General features: G+C 34.9%; 1 protein-coding gene and 1 long non-coding RNA gene across 2 annotated transcripts in view; both read right to left on the bottom strand.

The window, feature by feature from the left end:
• The window catches only part of LOC111514435 (ras-related and estrogen-regulated growth inhibitor), a 410561-nt gene that overhangs the window by 60338 nt on the left and 329183 nt on the right, over positions 1 to 21040 (bottom strand). The gene's annotated exons all lie outside the window — the stretch shown is intronic.
• On the bottom strand, positions 11731 to 12091 carry LOC111514445 (uncharacterized). Its single transcript, XR_002723366.2, has 2 exons — positions 12018 to 12091; positions 11731 to 11957 (listed from the first exon to the last, which is right to left on the bottom strand). It is a non-coding gene; the product is annotated as an uncharacterized lncRNA (long non-coding RNA).

The following is a 21040-nucleotide window of genomic DNA, read 5'->3' as shown; positions in this document are numbered from 1 at the left end:
CTTCGCTAAACGCAGCGCTAAACTTCGTTTTATTTTGTTTCAGTATAGAGGCATGTGACTTTATAAGTTCGTTTTTAAGTGGAATGTGTTGTGATGAAGGGTAGTTAGTCTGATAATATGAGTATATATGTCATTGAGCCCCGCAAGGTTCAATTGTCGCCCTGCTCTTCATTTTCTACACATCCGACTTTTCCAATGTTCTAACTTCGAAGTTCATACATATGAAGATGCCACTAAGATGTAAATCATCTTTCATTGATTACGAAACATCGCCCAATCTTGATATAAAAATGTTGTTCAGATTTCGCAGCAGCATTGATTGGACCTAAATCCTAGTAAATCCACTTAAAAAAATTTTGGAAAAGCTGAAGATCGTGGAAGGGCCATAGATAATATACATTTACATATTGATAGTCATTCTGTAGAATTGACTGACAAAATGTAATACTTAGGACTTCATAAAGACTACAACCTCAGCTTTGTTCATGATGTCAATACTCTCATTCAACGGTCGTACGGTATACTGAAACATCTGTATTCAAATAGACACCCGAAATTACTTTTCAGACGTACTGATTCTATCCATGTTCAATTATTGCGATATCGTCTATGGCCCTTGTCTCGACTCCACGACTTCTGCAATGATTCAGGAAGTACAAAATGCCTGTATTATACTAATATTCAGCCTGAATCACAGATATTATGTTACCCCTTCAATCAATCAACCAAATTGGCTTAAAATAAAAAACAGAAGAGAAATACATTTCGCTTATTTATTTCACAAACTACGTAATAAACTACTCATAATGAATATAGAGACATGTCTTCAAAATGCAATAAGTAAAAAAAAATATGTATTATTTTGTCAAACATTTATAATAATAATAATAATAATACGTCTTTATTCACCATAAAAATACAAATGGAATAGACAAAAATAAAATAGAACAGAATACAGGAACAAAAACAAAGAAAAAAAAAATCCAGTATATGGTGAATAGGCGGAGTAACAGGTGCGGAGTATCAGGCGGAGTATCAGTTCATAGGTGCCTTTATTAAATTTACATGTACATGCATGTACATTAATAGTGAGTACGTCCACCCCTGGCTATAAGAAGTTCGGCAGAACGGCGAGGCATGCTTTCCACCAAATTTCTAATTATTTGTTGTGGTAATTGCTCGTAAATCGTCAAAAGAGCATCTGCAACTTGGTTCAGATTTTGGAAGGGTTCATGATCCTTCAAACGTCTTTCCAGTTTATCCCAGAGCTGCTCAAAAGGATTTAAATCCGGACTATTAGCTAGCCATCTCATGACAAAAATATTGTGCTCCTGTAGGACCCTGGCCTGGCTACCTGTGGCCTGGAATTATCTTGTTGTAAAATGAACCCAGCGCCCATATTTTGGGCAAATGCGACGACATGAGGTTCCAATATCTCCTCAATGTAACGGACAGCCGTTAAAGTCCCTTCCCGAAATACCACAAGGTCCGTGTGTCCTGTAAAAGTCATACCAGCCCATACCACTATCAATCCACCTCCAAATGGAACAATTTCTTGCACACAGTCATCCAAATAGCGTTCACCGGGACGTCTACATACCCGAACACGTCCATCCTTGTTGAATAACATGATTTTTTTTTCATCTGTAAACATTACATTGGCTCACTGCTCTAAACTCCAATTACGATGCTCTTGACAAAAGTTTCTACGATTTCCTCGATGAGCTGGAGATAATCTAGGGAGGGGCTCTAGCAGGTCGTCTTGCATGGAGTTGTACTTCGTGAAGGCGGTTTCGTATCGTTTGGTTCGAAATTCGCGTTACCGTAGCTCCTATAAGGCGATTTTGCAGTGTTCTAGCAGAATCGGTGCGACCTCTAATTGACCAAAGTCGTAACAAACGATCTTTTCTGCGGGTTGTTGACCTCTGTCGATTGGGATAAGGGGCTCTTTTTACTATGCCGTAAATTTGGTAGCGATTCCAAGCTCTGGAAACCCCAAAATGACTCACATTAAGCATTTGGGCTACACGACGCCTTGAATACCCTACTTCGATCAATGCCACTGCTCTAGCAACTTGAAATTCGGTTGTACCCGGGTGAAATTTAAACATTCATCATAATTCATTGTTTTAATTTCAAAATTTAATACCTATCACGAACTAAAGTAAAGTGAAACTAAATACAGAATGTTTCATATTAATGATTTTGCAGCTAAAACTACAAAAAGAAGTTAAAAAAGTAAACAAAAACCGAATGGAACATGATAAGAATTAGTATGGAGTACACACCAGAAGTTTTTGTCATGAAATAACGCACATTTTTTTACTTACTGGATTTTATGGATGTGTCTATATTCATTTTGAGTAGTTTACAAAAGAAAAATCCATTCATTTGGTGGAAAAACGTCTTCCCAGACATCAGGTACATACATCCAAGAAACCTTAGATATAATAATAAATTTGACATTTCCAATCATAATACTATCTATGAACGATTCTTCACGTATCATGCTGTAACAATGTGTAATTGTTAAAAAATGTAATAATACCGCTATTCAAAAGTAAATTTGAAATTGAATTAGTCAGTCAACAGTGATCTGAACAATAACCTTGGTATTTATTTTACTCTTGTCTCGAAATTAGTTCACATTACGCCATTTTTGTAATGTTTATGTTCAAACGTGGTTGAGTGGAAAAATAGCACGTTAAATAAGAACCATTTATTATTATTATTTCCCCGATACATTCGAAAGGGCGCGCCAGCATTATCATCCAACGACCACTCCCCACACCGTGGGGTAAGTGATCATTGGGTCCGAGAATCATGTGCCCTATTATTATTATGTACTGAGACCGCAGTAGAAAACTATGTTGATGATAAAAAGCTCAGGAACGGTTGAGGACTCGACTAGGTATTTATGGAAAAATAATAAAGGTTCAGTATTTTTCTCTGATATTTCATTATAACGAACACTGTTGATTCTTTTCAAACTAATCTGTATGGAGGTGAGTACAAACTACGATTTTCTTCTTCTTATTACTTTACATCCATCGTTGCATTCCCAGGAACCAAAAGAACACCCTATACACAGCGAGACCCAATTATCCACTTCACAAGAAACGCACCACCGGCCTAGTGCTGTCAAATGAGAGCAACAAAACCTTATCTCCGACTCTGATACGTATAATGTAATTGAAGGCAATGTAATGTTCACTATGCGAAGTCTTGTGTTCACCTCAGATCGGTTCTGAAATCTATCCTTGAGTCAATTAAGCGCTTACTATGTAGTAGGTATGCAGTAAAATGGGCACTCGGTATGTCGCTTGACAGTTCTGGTGCTAATTCGAAATTGTTCGCTGGCTGGAGGCCGTTTGTTCTGTCTTTCCATCGCGAAGGAGGTATAATTGACGGAAAAGAATTGTTGTCGAATGAAATGTTACATGCCGACGACAATATGCGGTTTTTCAGGGACATTCTATACAGCTTTCTATGAAACTTGATTTAAATACTGGGAAAGTATCGTTTGAACGTTTGGTTGCCAGGTGGAACGAATTCGACGTCTGAATTGACACATGTTCTGAGAAAAAATGGAAGACAAATACAGAATGTTCGTTTTATTAACTATTCATGTTACATCTGCCAATTTGTTATTAATCAAAGTAGGTACGTGTATTTTCTTCGGTAATAGTGTGTTTTACAAACTTAACAACGATTTTCAATTGAATTGAATAATGGGAGAACCACAAGCGATTTTCCCAATCACCAGAAACGCAATACTTTTCTCGACGCGAGTTTCACCAATCAAGTTAACGACTTTAGGGAATGAAAAAAACGCCAGTTTTCTCAAGAAAAAATTCACTGAAGAAAACTGGTGAAGATGGTCTTGAAGAAGTGCCCGTTATCGTACTTGAAAAGTGCGCCACAGAACTCGTACCAGTATTTCGCAGACTTTTCAACCTTCTTACAAGGAAGGGGTTTTCCCTTCTTGTGGGAAGATTGCTCGCGTTCAGCCTATTCCTAAAAAGAAAAAGAAAAAACTTTCGAATAATTATAGGTCAGTCGCTTTGCTATCAGTGTTATAAAAAGGCTTGAAGAAGACCGTAAACCATCATATCCTCAAATATTTGGAAGGCTTCAACATCTTGAGCGATTATAAATATGGCTTTCGAAAACAAAGATCAATAGGTTACCTTCTATCGTGAGTCACCCATATTTGGAATAAAGCAATCAAGAAAAATGGAGAGTCAAGAGCTGTTGCGCTTGATATTTCTGAGGCCTTTGACCGTGTGTGGCATAATGGTTTCCTGGCCAAACTTCGATGCTATGACTTTTCGGATCATTTTTGTGTATGTCTCTCCAGCTTCCTGAAAGAACGTTCCAGCAAGTAGCCGTGGATAGATATCTCTCGAATACTGGTATTCCTCAGGGAGCCATATCATCTTCAACCCTCCTTTTATTGTATATCAACGACTCATTGGAAAAAACTAGCACAAAACATTTGTCTCGTCATTCCCACATTGATTTTTTTATATGGGGAAGTATTGGTTCAAACAATCAGGGACAAATTATTACGTAGAAATCAGGGCTATGCTGCTCTAAATAATAATAATAATAATAATTTTTTATGGCTAATGACCTCAGCAGTCGATGCCAGAATGATAATTAAAAAAAAAATATAATTTTTATTATTTCCTTGTTGAAAAGTACATTGTTATACGTACAGTGGCAAGGAAAACGTCTGAGGGAAGGACACGTTACAGAGTATAATGTTTGTAGTAATCAATAATCTAAAAATATGATACATATAGGTATATACATATAATTATCAGTTTGGCTTAGATTATGTAGAAAAAATAACTATAAATAAATGAAAGTTAATTTTATGACATAGTTGTGATATTTTGTCATTAAAATATAAAAAAACAGTTTAAAATTCGTCAAGTGTGTAGTAATTTTTTTCAATAAGTGCCTTTTTCAGTCTTGATTTAAAAATGTTAAGATTTGGTGATATTTTAATTGATTCTTCTAATTTATTAAACATTTTTGGTCCAAGATAAATAAATCTTTTCTGATAAAGAGTTGTTCTATGAATATTGGGCATCAGTTTGTCTCTAGAACGAGTTGGATAATTATGTTGCTAGGAAGGTATATTATGCTTGTTTCTATAAACGTATATACACAATTCATAAATATAGAGACCACCAACAGTTAGTATCTTGAGATTTTTAAAAGCATCTCTACATGATTCTCTCCAAGCAATACCGGCAATGATTCTTATTGCATTTTTTTGCAAAATAAATATTCTTTCAGCAGCAGATCCGGTACCCCAATTCAAAATTCCATATCGCAAGTGGCAGTTTATAGTCGCATAGTATAAGCTCAGTAAAATCTCTGTACTATAAAAATTAGCCATGAATCTCAGAGCATAGCAGTTTTTTCCCAATTCAATACAGAGGGTCTCAATATGAGGAGTCCATGTGAGTCTGTAGTCCAAGGTGACGCCTAACATTTTTGTAGAAGTACAAGATTCAATTGGCAGATTCCCATTTTCATGGATAACAAAATGTTCGGGCCAGTTACTAATTGTGAACTTCATCATCACAGTTTTAGATGTATTGATGTTGAGTGATTTTTTAAAGGATCTAGAGGTGATGTCTAGTCGAGGTGAAATCAACCAGGTTCAATTTAATGCCACGAAAACCTGGACATCGGATTCCTCCAGAGAGATAAATGTCTCCGAACCGAATATAATAATGTCGTGACAGACAATTCTGCTTTCTGCTTCGATAGGTTTGTTGGGGGTTAAAATGGATACCAATATGTCTTGGCACAATCATGTCGCTGGAATGGCAACGGCTATGCGTCTAAAAAGCTTGGAACACTGTTCAGAACCAGAAAACTGTACAAACTCAAGCAACTTTCGATGCTTTATGAAGCTCAGATCAGACCTTCTTTGGATTATTGTTCACATGTATGGAGCTCCGCCCCTAAGCATACCCTGAAGCTGCTGGATTCCATCCAGAAAAGAATCATCCGCCTGATTGGAGACACGAAAATCACTTGCAATCTTGATAGTTTGGAACATCGAAGAAAGGTTGGAGATTTGCCTCTCTTTTATGGATACTTCCACGGTAGGTGGATTCCACTAAGAGCGGTACACTTTCGACTCACATTTTCAAGAACCTAAGCAGCTTCAGAAGGCATTGCGATATTCATATGTTTGACACCAGAAACAAAAGAAATATCCTACCGAAGAAAATTTGTCACTCCATGCAAAAAAAAAAAGCTCCAGTGACTACTGGAATTCGTCTATTTAACATTCTGCCCCTCGAATTGAGAGAGAGCAGAAGTCCAGATATCTTCAAACGCAAATTAAAGAAAGTACTGGTCGAAGGATGCTTTTACTCCCTCCGTGAATTCGAACTTTTTTGTCGTTAGTGACTTTCAGAACTGACCTCATGTTTCTTCATATTTTACTTTATCTTTGTGTGATTTTTCACAGGCGGTGAAGTATGCATCACTAAAATACCCGATTCAATTTCGGTTTTTGACTCGATGTTTCATAACATTCAAGAATATAATCTTTTTTTTAAACCACTATTTATGTATGTCATTTTATTTGTTTATTTGTATATATTCATCAGACACAATTTAATTTGTGAACTTGGACTAATCCGATCTATTTCTTGTTAATAGGATATGGATGCAATAAAATTCGAATTTGAATTTGAATTGTTTTAGTCTTGATATCAAACAACTTACTCAAAGACGCTCGTTTTATCGCATATTCAATTTTGATAGGAACTGAGGATACAGAGTAAAGCATGTTGTAGCTTGTCCTGACTTTTATAACTTGGAAACGTATCCTTTGTCTAACTGCTGTAGTAAATCAATTTTTTTTGTCTTTGATGAGACAAAATTTCAACTCCTTCATGTGAAAATCTGGATAGAACATTCGAATTGAAAGTATTCACAATACCAGGAAAATAAAACAAATCAATTTCACCAAAAATTCGATTCGATTGAAAAAAATGTTATGTTGGAAGTAGACATCTTGATTACAAACGAATACGCAATTTTTTGAATGCACCACCATTTTGTAACAAGTGTGTGGAAAAATTCAGCTCCACATCAGAATGAAAGTTTTTTTCCAGAATGGCGCCAAGTTGATTGTTGGAAAAAATGGAGGTGCGACTCCGAAACAATTTATTCCACTCGATGAATATTCATCATTGAATAACATAATTAGTATTAACATAATAATTACATGACTCGAATGTATAATTAAAAATTGTCATGATGAAAAAAAATCCATTTGCAACTTTTATTATGTGACATTTTATTTCCACTGAAAGTGATGAAGTGAAGGAAGGCGTGTCGTTTCTCATTTTCAATAGATGATTTTTATACGAAATGACATATCCACACCTAATGATTGAAAATTACCGACATTCATTTTTTTCATTTGGGAAAATAAAGTATTGGTTCAAACTGTCATGAACAAATTATTGCGTAGAAATCAGGCCCATGCTGCTTGTTCATTAAGAGGACAAATCCAATCATCAAGAGACTTGAAATATGGCTTCTAAGTTAACAAAGAAATGTGCGTGGATTGATGCCTGTGATTATTTTTCTTTGGAATGAAACCCCTGCAAATAGAACACCAATTGTCAAGGTAAACGACTCACTATTAGTTAACTGGGGCGTACCCCAAGGACCTGTATTGGGATCTGTATCGATGTTTGATTTTTTGAAGTAATGGGGCCCTTTTGCACATTGAATTATTATCAAGAAATATCAATAGGCAATTAAAGCTCAACACGACGCACAATTGAGGGACACACAGTAGGTTGTTGTACTCATCTATGTTGCAGTTTTCAATGAGATGTTCTAGTTGAATATATCATTTGATATTGTACGCGAGGAACCTCAATTGTGCTTGAAGTATGGCAAGAAAATTTACTGGTTTATACTTTGGACGACGACAAGTTTTTCATAGGAGTGTACTGATTATTACAAAGTGATCAATGGGAACTGCCGGAAAATTAATTATTTATCAAAATACGACTTAAGTTGTGGTACAAACAGGCTGAAATCCATCGCAATTCACAATCTGCCAGTCAATTCCAGAAGAATAGTACATCTATGAAAATATATTATTTCAATATGCAACTGATCAATGAAATCCATTCGACCTAGGCACTCGTGGTTTTATCATGCTTGTTGCTCTCATTATTTTATTAAAAAAGCATACTCCTTGGTTGTTTTGCAAATTATTACTGAATATCCCGTTAAGCGACGAATGAGGAATCCCGCTTCTATTAGGACGTTCGTCAACTCGTGACAGAGCTTTCATTCCGTCTTTCATCCCAATCGTTCAGCCTCAATTTGAGCGAGGATCACCTGAAGATATCCCGTCAAGTAACAATAATAATTATCTCACTACCAAACGAACTGTGAAACTGGGTTAGTGTAAAGCAAATAAACGTAATTTCCTCCATAATCTCTGAGCGCATTTGACATTGTCAGCAATTTGGAGCCGAGATGTCCGTGAAGACTGGCAGATGAGAACAGTGCCGCACTGGCCATATCGTCGAGGTGGTGTTTGCTTGTCAAGTCCTACCCTGCTCGGACTCCGACGGTACCAAAACCATGGTGAAACTAAATAATGGTCAACGCCAAGAGCACTGACAACATTTTTTCCAATGGTTATTGAGCTCTTGTCTTGGCAATTTTTACGAAGCGATCAATTAAATTGAGGTATACGATACGGTTTTTGTACAAGAAATAAAGCCTATTCAAATATATTGCGCCTTAAATATATTCAAAATTTATTTTGCGAGAGTTTAAACATTTCAAATAGTTCGGAATCGACTGAAAATAGTATTTTATTTTATCTGACATTGTATTGAATACAAAACTGAAGGATCTCTGGAATGACTATTCGATTATAATTTTCATCTGAAATTTTTCACGCAAGGGTGGTTGTGGGAAAGGGTGGTTGAATAGTGGTTGGTTTTAACGTAGAAATGTATCTCCCTGAAAACCGAAGTTGAAATGCTTTACGATTAAAAAAAAATATCAACTCTTTCCTTTAGGGGGTATTTTGAACGAATATCGATATTATGTTTGACAACCCACTGATTTCTGATAAAATTATACGAAAATCTACTCATCGATTGTTGAAGAGTAGCCAATGCTTGGATCCTTATCTCAACCCTGAGTACCTAATCGGCCTAATTAATACGCATTCAAGATAAACAAAAAATGTAGACACCACAACTACTCTCTCATGGGAAAGGGGGAAAATTAGACGATTTAACGCCACTTTTCTTTAATGGTGAGGTCATACCATTTGGAACGGAGGTGAACTAAATATCTTGACATCGTCCTTGATAAAAAACTTACCTGGAACGCTCACTTGGAAAAAGTTTTACACAAAGCCAGACTGTCCCTATGATAAAACGAAGGATTTGTGGTAAAACTTGGGGTTTAGGTCCCTAACAAATCCGTTGGATTTATGTGATGATTGTCAGACCAATGATCACTTTTGGTGCAATTGCCTGGTGGCCGAAGGCTTTGAAGAAAACGGTCCCGGAGAAGCTCCCTGGATTACAGAGACAAACTTGTCTGGCTATCAGTGGTGCCATCACCACACTGTCAGCGGCCATGGAGATCCTTCTAGATTTACCCCCTCTCCACATTTTTCTGGAGAGAGAGGCTAGATGGACTGCATATAGACTTGTGCACATTGCCAATTGCACAAATCAATTTAATGCAGAGTGCAACAGACTGTTGGTTGACACTGGAAGTCACAGCATTCTGGAAATGACCTCTCACTTTATACCTCCAACTGTCAACTACGAAGTGCCTTATAAAGTACTGTTTCCGAGTAGAGAGGACTGGGTCCTCCGGGAGAAAGAAATATCAAGAGAAGATACTTGTTGGTTCACAGATGGATCAAAAACACCGTTCGGTTCCGGTGCAGACCCAGGACAGAGATATCAAGCTGCCGACGAACATATGCGAATGTATTTCAAGTGGAAATTCACGCTATTGAATTGTATGCGGAGGAAGAATCCAACCTCATAGACAAGTCAATAACAATATTCTCGGACAGTCAAGCGGCGTTGGAAGCTCTTGGCTCCTACCAAGCAACGTCTAAATTGGTAACAAATTGCCAAAAACGACTCTCCTTGGTAGGAAGACTTAACAGATTGTCTCTGGTCTAAATTTTTAACCATACTGGCCAGGAAGGCAATGAGGCTGCTGACTGCCTTGCAAAGGAGGGTGCTGCAAGCAGCTTCATCGGACCAGAACCGGCCATTGGCATCGCTTTAAGCTTTGCCAAACAAACATTGAACACCTGGATGGCAAGAAGATTTATGGACTTCCGGCAGAATCTTCCAGGACTGGCTCAGTCCAAGGCCTTAGAAGCCTCACTCCACCCTTAGAAGCTTAATACTAAACAGTTGTTGGACTACAGTAGGGATGAACGACGTTGTCTAACAGGCCTTCTTACAGGTCACTGTCATTTGAATCATCATATGCAGAGACTCAGACTGGGCAGAGCCGCACTCTTACCATCTGACCTGAAAGACCACTCACCATACAAACTAATCAGCTTCGTTAAGAAGCTGGGTTTATTTGGTTGAGTGTGAATAGGTGTGATCCTCAAAAAATACTTGCGGGTTGCGGTGGAGGGTCAAATAGACCCGCTCACTTCGGTCCTAACCTAACCTAACTCTCTTCTATGACATCTAAGCCCAAAAATATGTATACCCAATTATTTTCGATTCCTATTTACCCTTATATCAGGCTTGCGGGGAACTACCCGACACCCGGGGGACCTATTCTTGAATCACTCGCATCAGTTTTGCGTATATGCAAATCGTTTGTGTGCGAGCGATTCCTTGAATCTGTATTCTTGAGTTCATGCTACAGAAATTAGCAGGCGTTCATACATATCAAATGTCGAATTATAATAAATTAGTGAGAATCAAATCGCAGATCTTCGAATAAGTTTAAGTTTCAAGAATACCAATTTCTCATGAATCATTGGCTGTGACGTCATCTGCCGATACGTTGCGAACGACAAGTAATTCAAGAATAGCCGTCCGAGCCCTTCCGGCTCAGTCCGTCTCTGGATACGAAGGTGTTTTGGTGCCCGAAGACGGTATTTTTCTCTTATTTCAGTTCACACGCCAGTTGCACATTTTATTTTAACAGATCCGCTCGGTTTAAAATTAGCATCGAGCCTCGAGGATTTCGAATTTCTTTGTGGTACATCCTCCCCTGTATCGGTTTATTACTGCTTGTGATCGAGGAAGAAGAAATACTTTCGATTCAGTTGAATGACGAGAATCCTTCGGGCGGCAGAAGATTATCAAGGATACTAGGAGTTTAATGGACGGTTACAAAACGTGCAGAGTCTGCGAATAAAATATTGCCTTTTTGATTTGTTTGGATTTCCAAACTGTATATTCTCTTGAATTTAATAACAAAAGTATTCAATATAAGAGAAGCTAGCGTCGGAAGAAAAACTGAATTTCGAACATTTTCGAAAAATTTCGAATATTCCTCGTTCATTTTGTGACACATGACGTCTCTGGTTTTCTTCGTAATCTACGTAATCAGAAATAGAAACCACTTTGTTGGGTCTCAATTTTGGTTTTTGGGCTTGCTGGCCCCTTCTAGTGGACTGTATACTATTGAATAATGCGACGTAGGTAATTAAGTAACACACTTTATTCTGTCACACCTTGTTTACAGATTTCACAGAATGTCGAATACGACAATTGGTTTGATCTGTTTAATTTGATGTGAGAAACACTATCATTAAGCTTATACAAATGAGAACCTTTGATATTCTCCACAATAATTAACACTTCTTACTTAACTAGACCTTTCTTAAGTTATAGCAAGCTTTCGCTTCTAATGGGAAGATTCTTTAGGACCTATAATTTATTGAGTTGTGAATTGTTTCGCCATTGAATAACATTACAAATCATACTTACAGTAAAAATGAGTGAAAAACACTGGATTGAACATATAAATTGATCAAGAAAGTTAAACATGTATATGATTTTTTTGGTTTGACAAATGTCATACCTTTACATAAATGTCATTTTTCAATGGGTATGATGATTCGATAATCTTTGACTCTAAAGAGAGAGTTATTGATCGATACAATTTTCATTATTATTATGTTTTTCGTGTAGTTCCAGTAAGTTACTGTATGTATGTTTGTATGTAAAACTTCAATATTAGAGTAATTTGGTTTATGTCCTGCTTCAATAGAATGTTCTTGTTAAGCTTTATATCATTTTTATGTGACGTTATTCTATCATTAGGATGTTGTTCCAATATAATCCAACGTACAATTGTTACAAGGAATGTTATAAATCACATTTAATTTTTTTGTAGTATCCGTTTTATCTTTCAATTTAGTATTCAAATTCTTTATAGTTTTAATATTTTTTTAGTATATTTTGATATTTTCTTCACTATATTTGAAGATAAATTTCCAACTTTAGGTATAGATTTATAATAAAAATTGATAGATGAACTATTATTACATAAATTTCTGTTGATTACTTTGGAATTTGTATTACTGCCAGTATTGAAAATTATTTTGAGAAGTTTTCTGGGATAAGAATTTTCGATCAATATGTCTCTAAGAAGTCTTGAGATATTTTTGCTTGAGGGAAGGGTGTACTAATTTTTCTATTTTCTCTTTCAACTGATTTTTTTATGATAGTTCATCAATTTTTCTTATAAATATATACCTAATCTTGGAAATTTTTCTTCAAATATCACAAAACTCTTTCATAATGAACAAAATATCGAAATATGCCAAAAAAATATTAAAACTACAAAGAATTTGAATAGAAACAATACATAAACCAAATCACTCCAATATAAGTTTACATACAGAAAAAATATTTCTGAACGCCATTTTCTTGAAAGGGTTGAAATTAATATGTATTCTGATTGTATGAATAAGAAAACTGCCATTGATAATCTCAGCAGTATATACAGTAACTTACTGGAACTACACCGAAAAACATAATAATAATGAAAATTGTATCAATCAATAACTCTCTATTTAGAGTCAATGATTATCAAATCATTATACCCATTGAAAACTGACATTTATGGGAAGGTATAACATTTGTCGAAACAAAAAAATCATATTCATGTTGAACTTTCTTCATGAATTTATATGTTCAATCCAGGGTTTTTCACTCATTTTTACTGTAAGTATGGTTTGTAATGTTATTCAATGAGAAAAAATTCACAACTCAATAAAGTATAGGCTCTGAAGAGACTTCCCATTAGAAGCGAAAAAAAATCTGTTTAAAATCTGTTTTTCCGTTAATTAGCTTGGCAAAGTAGAGCAGAGTTTTGATTTTGAGTCATTGCTTCGTTGAAGCCGTTGTTCGTTAGGAAGACTTCAGAAATTATATTAACAAAATATTCAGTCATTGCAAAAGAAACATAATTATATAGGTTCAGTTGGAAGGAAGCAGAGAGGACAAGACACTGAACTTTGTCCCTATCTCATGTTGGATTATATCATTATCCCCATACGGTAAGAAGTTTCTTTGATGCAACTGGATTCCAAAAGTTTTGAAAATGATTGTACTTTCTTCTCAGAATTGTGTCGCTCGTTTGCAGTCAATGGAATGAATCCAGAACTTATATGAAATTAAATAATGATATGATCAACGAAATGGTATGATCTGAAAACTGTAATGAAGATATTCATTATAGAAGTTGAGAAAGTTAGAAATAATTTTTGTAAAAGATTAGAGTACCTTAACATTTGATAATATAACATTATGAAATTAATAAAAATATACCCATTTTCAGTCATATAAAATCATTTTCATTATTATAGAGTTAATTTTTTTATATAAAACTTGTCATATCGATCATATCATTTGTGAGTGATGTATCTCGGGATCAAAATGGTAGAAATTTTTGAAACTTACAGAAATCATTGATTTCAATGTTATTAAAGAAAATAGAAGCTTCAGATTTTAACACATCCCAACATACCGCAATAAAATTGGTTCATGTTTTTTTCTTCACAAGAATGTCTTCGACTGGAATGTCTTCTACTGGTACTGAAAGAACCGGTGATGTCATAATACTTCTTTTTAAATTCGCTGCTGCATATTTTTCGTCATATCATTCATTCACATACCCTGAGAGACTATTGGTAGAGTTCTCTAAAGTCGGTATTGCTTTTGTATGATTTTTATTTGAAATAAAGTCTTACCAAACGTTCAGATATTGAGGGCAAATATAGCAAATGGGCCTTCCGGCATGTATTCACAATGCAATTAATATAAAAGGATTAAAGGCTGATAGGCAAACACGACGAGAAAGCGATTTTATTTTTTCATCGAAACTGCTGGTTAAATAAAGGTGAAAACGTGATTCGGTTCGTTTCTATTTTCTGTTTTCCCTATGAAGATGGTTCGATTATTGATAGATATTGAAATGAGTTTGATTCGTTATATAAAACTATTAGTCATGAATCAGTTGAGATACAATTCACTCAGTGAAGCTTTGTATGAGAATGGTTTACTTGTATCGTTTTTGTATCCTTCAGGAGATATTCTACATAGAATTTGTTCTTTAAAAATCCACGTTGATCTTAAAGTGATTTGGTGTATGTCCATTCACGGTGAAACATGTATACTATGCTGTATATCATAAGAAAGGAATGAATTGAAGATATTGATGAAATATACCTGGTCACTTGTATATTCATTCAGAATGGAATTGCCTTTTGGGGCTTTTGTAGTCAACAACTACTAAATTCAGTATTCGTTCTACGAAAAAGGGCTGTCAGATACATATGTAGGGCAAAATCACAAGACCACTGCAAGCCACTTTTCATCAGTCAGAAAATTCTTACTGTACCTTGTTTATTCTTGTTAGAAACCGTTTGCTTAATTCACAAAAAATATTCCAACTCAGCAGTAAATAATGACAGACGTTACCACACGAAAGGAAGTCGGAATTTACCCTTGCTAATCCCAAAATCAGCAATTACAAAATATTCTTTGATATATGAGACCAAGGAAATATACAACCACTTTCCAATGTGCTATGGGTCAATAACAAATTTAAAAACATTCAGAAAATTGGTTAAAGGAGTACTTATGCAAAAAGCCAACTGTGACTTGAAGGAATATTACGATGATGTATTTTAACTCTTAGTATTTCAGATGCTTACATATCTGTAATGATTTATTTATTTATTATCTGTAATTGTATATATATATATATATATATATATATATATATATATATATATATATATATGTCACGCAGGTAGCTATAGCTGCCTCCGTGGTCATGTTAGATGTAGCCTGGGAATTCTAGGTCTTCTAACTGGAACCACAAATGTGCGGTTGGCTCCTGTTGTTGACTCCGTGCGTTTATGTTGTTTCCTGATTTCGGCAAACAAGTGTTTCCCATCTTTACACTTGGCTGCACCGCGCTGATGAGGCCAATAGCCAGAAACACGTGTCCGCGGTTTGCCCCCTTTTTTGAGTGTTGTGTCCACAAATTGTTTAATTTTTGATTTATATCATGCACACTCGATAAAATCTATATTTGTTTTTATCCTGGACCCGGATGTCACGCAGGTAGCTATAGCTGCCTCCGTGGTCATGTTAGATGTAGCCTGGGAATTCTAGGTCTTCTAACTGGAACCACAAATGTGCGGTTGGCTCCTGTTGTTGACTCCGTGCGTTTATGTTGTTTCCTGATTTCGGCAAACAAGTGTTTCCCATCTTTACACTTGGCTGCACCGCGCTGATGAGGTCAATAGCCAGAAACACGTGTCCGCGGTTTGCCCCCTTTTTTGAGTGTTGTGTCCACAAATTGTTTAATTTATATATATATATATATATATATATATATATATATATATATATATATATATATATATATATATATTTGTTAGGAATCACACGTTGAAAGGTAAGACCTCGTTAATTCTTAGCTCGCAGAAGTTTCAACTTCTGAGGGTTGTCGTTCGTGGGGGTGCGACAGCTGGTTAACGGAAAAACAGATTTGTATATGTAATTTTTTTCAACTTATAATGATTGTTCACTTTATATCATAATTTTTATTATTCTTAAAAAAATTTTGACATTGTTGACTTCAATAAATATTACTGGAGTTTTTTCCCCACACCAAATCGTTATTTTTGACACCTCGACACGTGTTTCGATCACCAAGTGATCATCTTAAAAGAGGTTTAGTTTAGAGTTTCAATATACAGTTATGAAAATCAAAAAATATAGCAAACTGGATTAAAGAATTATTTCAAATATTCAATTTATTCTACAATCTTCAATCAATATAGCTGCAATTTATTACAAAAAAAAAACGATTCCTACATACATACCTATTTCTAATATAGCTACTAAATTCAAGCGTTATAGGCTTGCTTGGGTAATCTGTTTAATCTTCCAAAACTCGAGAGGAAGGTTGAATGAGGTCAAGTATAGAACTGATCCAACAAAAGCTTCTGAGGTAATACTATTAATCATATGATAAAATTTAATGAAGTAAAGTGTATCATACTCTCAGCGACAGTATTAACTCCAGATAATACTTTCTGTGGGGAATAATTGAAGTTGAAATAAAAAACTGTGTCATTAAATTCAATATTTTCGTCTCCCTTTCATTTATAGTCACTTTTTAAATGATTTCTATAAAGTCTTGGAAGAGGAGAAGGATTGTAGCTCTTTCTCTTCAATACTTTCACCCATTTTTTTCTCATCATTTTATTCTTTGAGAACCTAAACTCATCTATAAACCAATGCGCTTTCTGTTTTCTTGTGCCTTTCCGCACAATTAAAATCAGCACAAGAATGCACCATATTAATATTCAAATATATCTCTAAAACACTTTTAAAACACACACAAACTAAACTAAAATAAATCAATTATGCATTCATGCTACTCACCAAAAATAAGAAATTCAACGTTACTGGTATATTAGCCATAGTGTCATCCAGTCAGCCAGCGCCCTCTGTAGTGAATGCGACAATGTGCTCTTTCTAATGTCAACGGTTTCCACAAACTTCGTATTTTTGTTAAAATAATTTCAAAAAGCATGTTGAGCCTAGTTTTGTTTAATCTGACTCCCGACAACTTACCAAGAGTCGATTTTGAAATGATCGATTAATTTTACTTGAAAAAAAACGGCTGGTGATGGTATATTTGGTAGGTCCCTTTTATTTATATGACATTCATTTCAGACTTTGTATTTTATCGAAGGATGGAAAGTTTTGATTTAATTTTTATTTTATCTCGGCCAAGGAGCAGTATGGTGACTCAAAAAAGAAGCAAAAGTATGTACAGTGAAATGTAGAATTACTTCAGAATATATCTGTCCAAAAATGACCTGAAAAAATATTTTGCGGAATGTAAACTAATGACACGGATATGCAGCAAAATAGGCACCCGCCTTTTACAAAAAAACGTTCTTCAATTAGATAATTGTAACAGTTGTATTCAACCGAGTTGACAACAATAACAACAAAAATGGCGTCTGTCAAATTGGATCATCAGATCTGTGTTTGGATATTAAAAACCAATACATTTGGCAACTCCGCTCTAGACACGATCAATTTTATTGGTCAACACACATGCAGCCAATTTAAATTCTTGCTTTTCGAATCATTCTTTTTTCTGCAAATATAAATAGATTCTGGGACCCATTAGGCTTGATAAGTATAATATACCCCAAACTTGATCAGTCTATAAGCAAACCGGTATCATTTTCCATAGCATGAAACAAGCCCATTGTCAAACTGCGGAAGTCCCTGTTGGAAGACCTATACAATTATTTCCAACTGACTTTTAATAAAAATTTGGCGTCGTTTTCATATCTGTCAGGTACAAAATTTGCAAATTATGTAAAGGTGAAGTAACAAAATATTCTATGAAATGCTGCTTCATAATCGTTGAACTGTATAATAAAGTACTTTTCACAAAGTAATCGCACTCCCTCAGGGCTCACTTCATATTCCAATGCCAGGAAATGAGAAATATCTATCTCGATAATTGTTCTTTCTACGGAAACATAATTCTACTTTCTTTAATTCTCAATCTTAAATTTCATCAAAACGATTTTTAATTCCCTCTTGAAATCCTTTCTCGCAAATATTCAATTCCCATTCTTTTTCTGCTCCGATTGTCCGACAAGCACTTGAGGAGAGGTCGTTTCTTTTGATTGAAAGCAACTATTTAATTACATGCCTGCCCACCTGTCGATAAAGACGGTCTTAAAAGAACAATACCACCTATTTCAAGTCAAATTACGTTCTCTTCGTTCATAATGATACCTTTTGTGTATTCACCTCCGAAGAAAGGGGTACAAAAAGTGAAAACTGGAGAACAGGGATCGAATAAAAAGGTGAAAAAGTTGTGAGATATTTTGCACTTTACAAAGGCAGAAGTCGATTGACTTCATATCGGATGAGGATTTCGTTTGGGCCACATGTATTTTTTCTAAATTGGCTACTTTGTGCATTTGTCATCATTAGTGTTAGTTGTCATATGTATCAGGTTGTTTCAAAAATATTACTGGAGTTTTTTCACGACATCAAACCGTTATTTTAACACATCGACACGTGTTTCAATCACCAAGTGATCATCTTCAAGATTAAACAGTTTAATTTTCCTCTTGAAGATGATCACTTGGTGATCGAAACACGTGTCGAGGTGTTAAAATAACGGTTTAGTGTTGAGAAATAACTCCAGTAATACTAATTACTATACTACCCTCTACAATAAGGGAGAAATTAGTAAAAATGATGGCGTTATAATGTATATCAACAAAAGTATTAAATATGAGTGTGAAGTACAAAACATTGGAAATATCAGTTTTAGAAATGAATTTAACAATGAAACAACACCAAATAAAAATCACTGCCATTTATAGATCCCCGAGTACACGTGCGAAACAATTCAATACCGAACTTACTGGTTATTTTCAGAGAGCAAAGAACAAATAAATGTACTCATATGATTATTGGTGACATAAACTTAGACCTTCTTTCTGATAGTGAAATAGTTGAAGAATATAACAATATATTGAACACAGAGGGATTCATTTCATATATTAATGAAGTAACTAGACCAAACAGAACATGCCAATAATGCTGCAACAATATTTGTGAATAGATTACGATATCTTATTTAAAGAATACAATTATAACTAAACCTAAGAAAAAACATTAAGTAAAAAAATCCTGGATTACTGCGGAGTTAACAGAGCTCATAAATATAAAAAACAAAAAGTATCAAATTCTATTAAAATATCCCGGAAGCAAAACACTCGGAGAAGAATATAATTCATTAAAAAATAAATTAAATAGGTTACTGAAAGCTGCCAAGAAAAAATATGCTCAGAAAATAATAAATAACAGTAAAAACTCAAAGGAACTATGGAAATGTGTCGATGAGATATGCAATAAATCTAGACCTGAAACGAAAATACCGATTATTCAATCAGAGAATGGCTCAGTCACAAAAAATACTTTGGAAATTTGCAATAATTTTAATGAGTACTATGCAAATTTTGGTCAAGAATATGCCCTTAAAATTAAAGAATCGGCTGATTACAATTACAATGAACAAAGATTACAGAATTCAATATATCTATCGGAAACTAATGAAGAGGAGGTTCACAAAGTTATTATGGAATTAAAACAGAAGAAATCTCCAGGTCATGATGGAATTCGCTCATTAACGCTCAAATTGATTGCCAATGAAATTAAAACGCCATTAACTCACCTAATCAACAAATGTTTACAAGACGGCGGCTTTCCCAAAATATTCAAAATTGGAATAATAAAACCACTTTTTGAAAGTGGAGACAAAACAATAGTGAGTAACCATAAACCTGTATCACTGACCTCAAACATAGCCAAAGTAAGAGAGAAAATTCTAAAAATAAGATTAGTGAATTTTACTAGGAAATTCAAATTGATATCTGATCAGCAATACGGATTCAGGGAGGGAAGATCAACGGAAGATGCAATACAAAATCTAACTACTTGTATTTGCGAAGCTCTTGACAAAAAAATTCCAGTAATGTGCATTGTGATTTATCCAAAGCTTTTGATACCGTCAATCATACAAAACTCCTGAGAAAATTAGAGAACTGCGAAATACGTGGGAAAGCTTACGACATTTTCGAAAGCTATCTATGTGACAGAGAACAGAGAGTTAGTATCGATGGAATTATGAGTTATCCCAAAATTGTTATTTATGGTGTTCCGCAAAGAACGGTTCTAGAACCAATCCTGTTTACAATATATTTGAATGAACTATTGCAGATACCAACAAAAGGTAAAATTTTGAGCTTTGCTGACGATACGGCTGTCTTGTATACCGACTCTTCATGGAACGAATTGAAAATGTCTGCAGAAAAAGATTTCATTGAGATCGAAAAATGGTTCTGTTACAATAAACTTACGATCAATTTCGAAAAAACCAAATATTGGCCTTTCACATCATACTGCAGTACATTACCCAATATGGGACCCCTAAATATAGGGAACAATAATCACATACCTGAAGGCGAGTCAATAAAATATCTAGGTATCCATTTAGATAGACATTTTCGATGGCACCTACATATGGAAGAAATAATCAGAAAGTTAAGAGGTACATTTTCTAAATTCAATAGCTTAAAAAACTTTCTTGACATTCAACATTTGAAAACGTTGTACTTCGCACTTGTCCAATCCCAACTATCCTATGGTATAATAGGTTGGGGAGGAGTGAATGATTGTTATCTTAGGAATCTAAATGTCATACAAAATTGGATACTGAAGATTATATTTAATAGGAAAATAACTCATCTAACTACTGCCTTATTTAAAGAAGCGAATGTATGTGCTATTCGACAACTTTTTTTTATGAGCATACTCAGTAATGTAAAAAAAGGAAACATCAAAATAAAACCAATTATCCACTCCTACAATACTAGGAA

This window comes from Leptinotarsa decemlineata, unplaced genomic scaffold, assembly GCF_025532065.1.
Source record: "Leptinotarsa decemlineata unplaced genomic scaffold, Ldec_3_MD MMD2_P_RNA_scaffold_5, whole genome shotgun sequence".
Taxonomy (NCBI): domain Eukaryota; kingdom Metazoa; phylum Arthropoda; class Insecta; order Coleoptera; family Chrysomelidae; genus Leptinotarsa; species Leptinotarsa decemlineata.
Note: the sequence above shows the minus strand (reverse complement) of the source record. Positions and strands in the feature narration are given on the sequence as shown.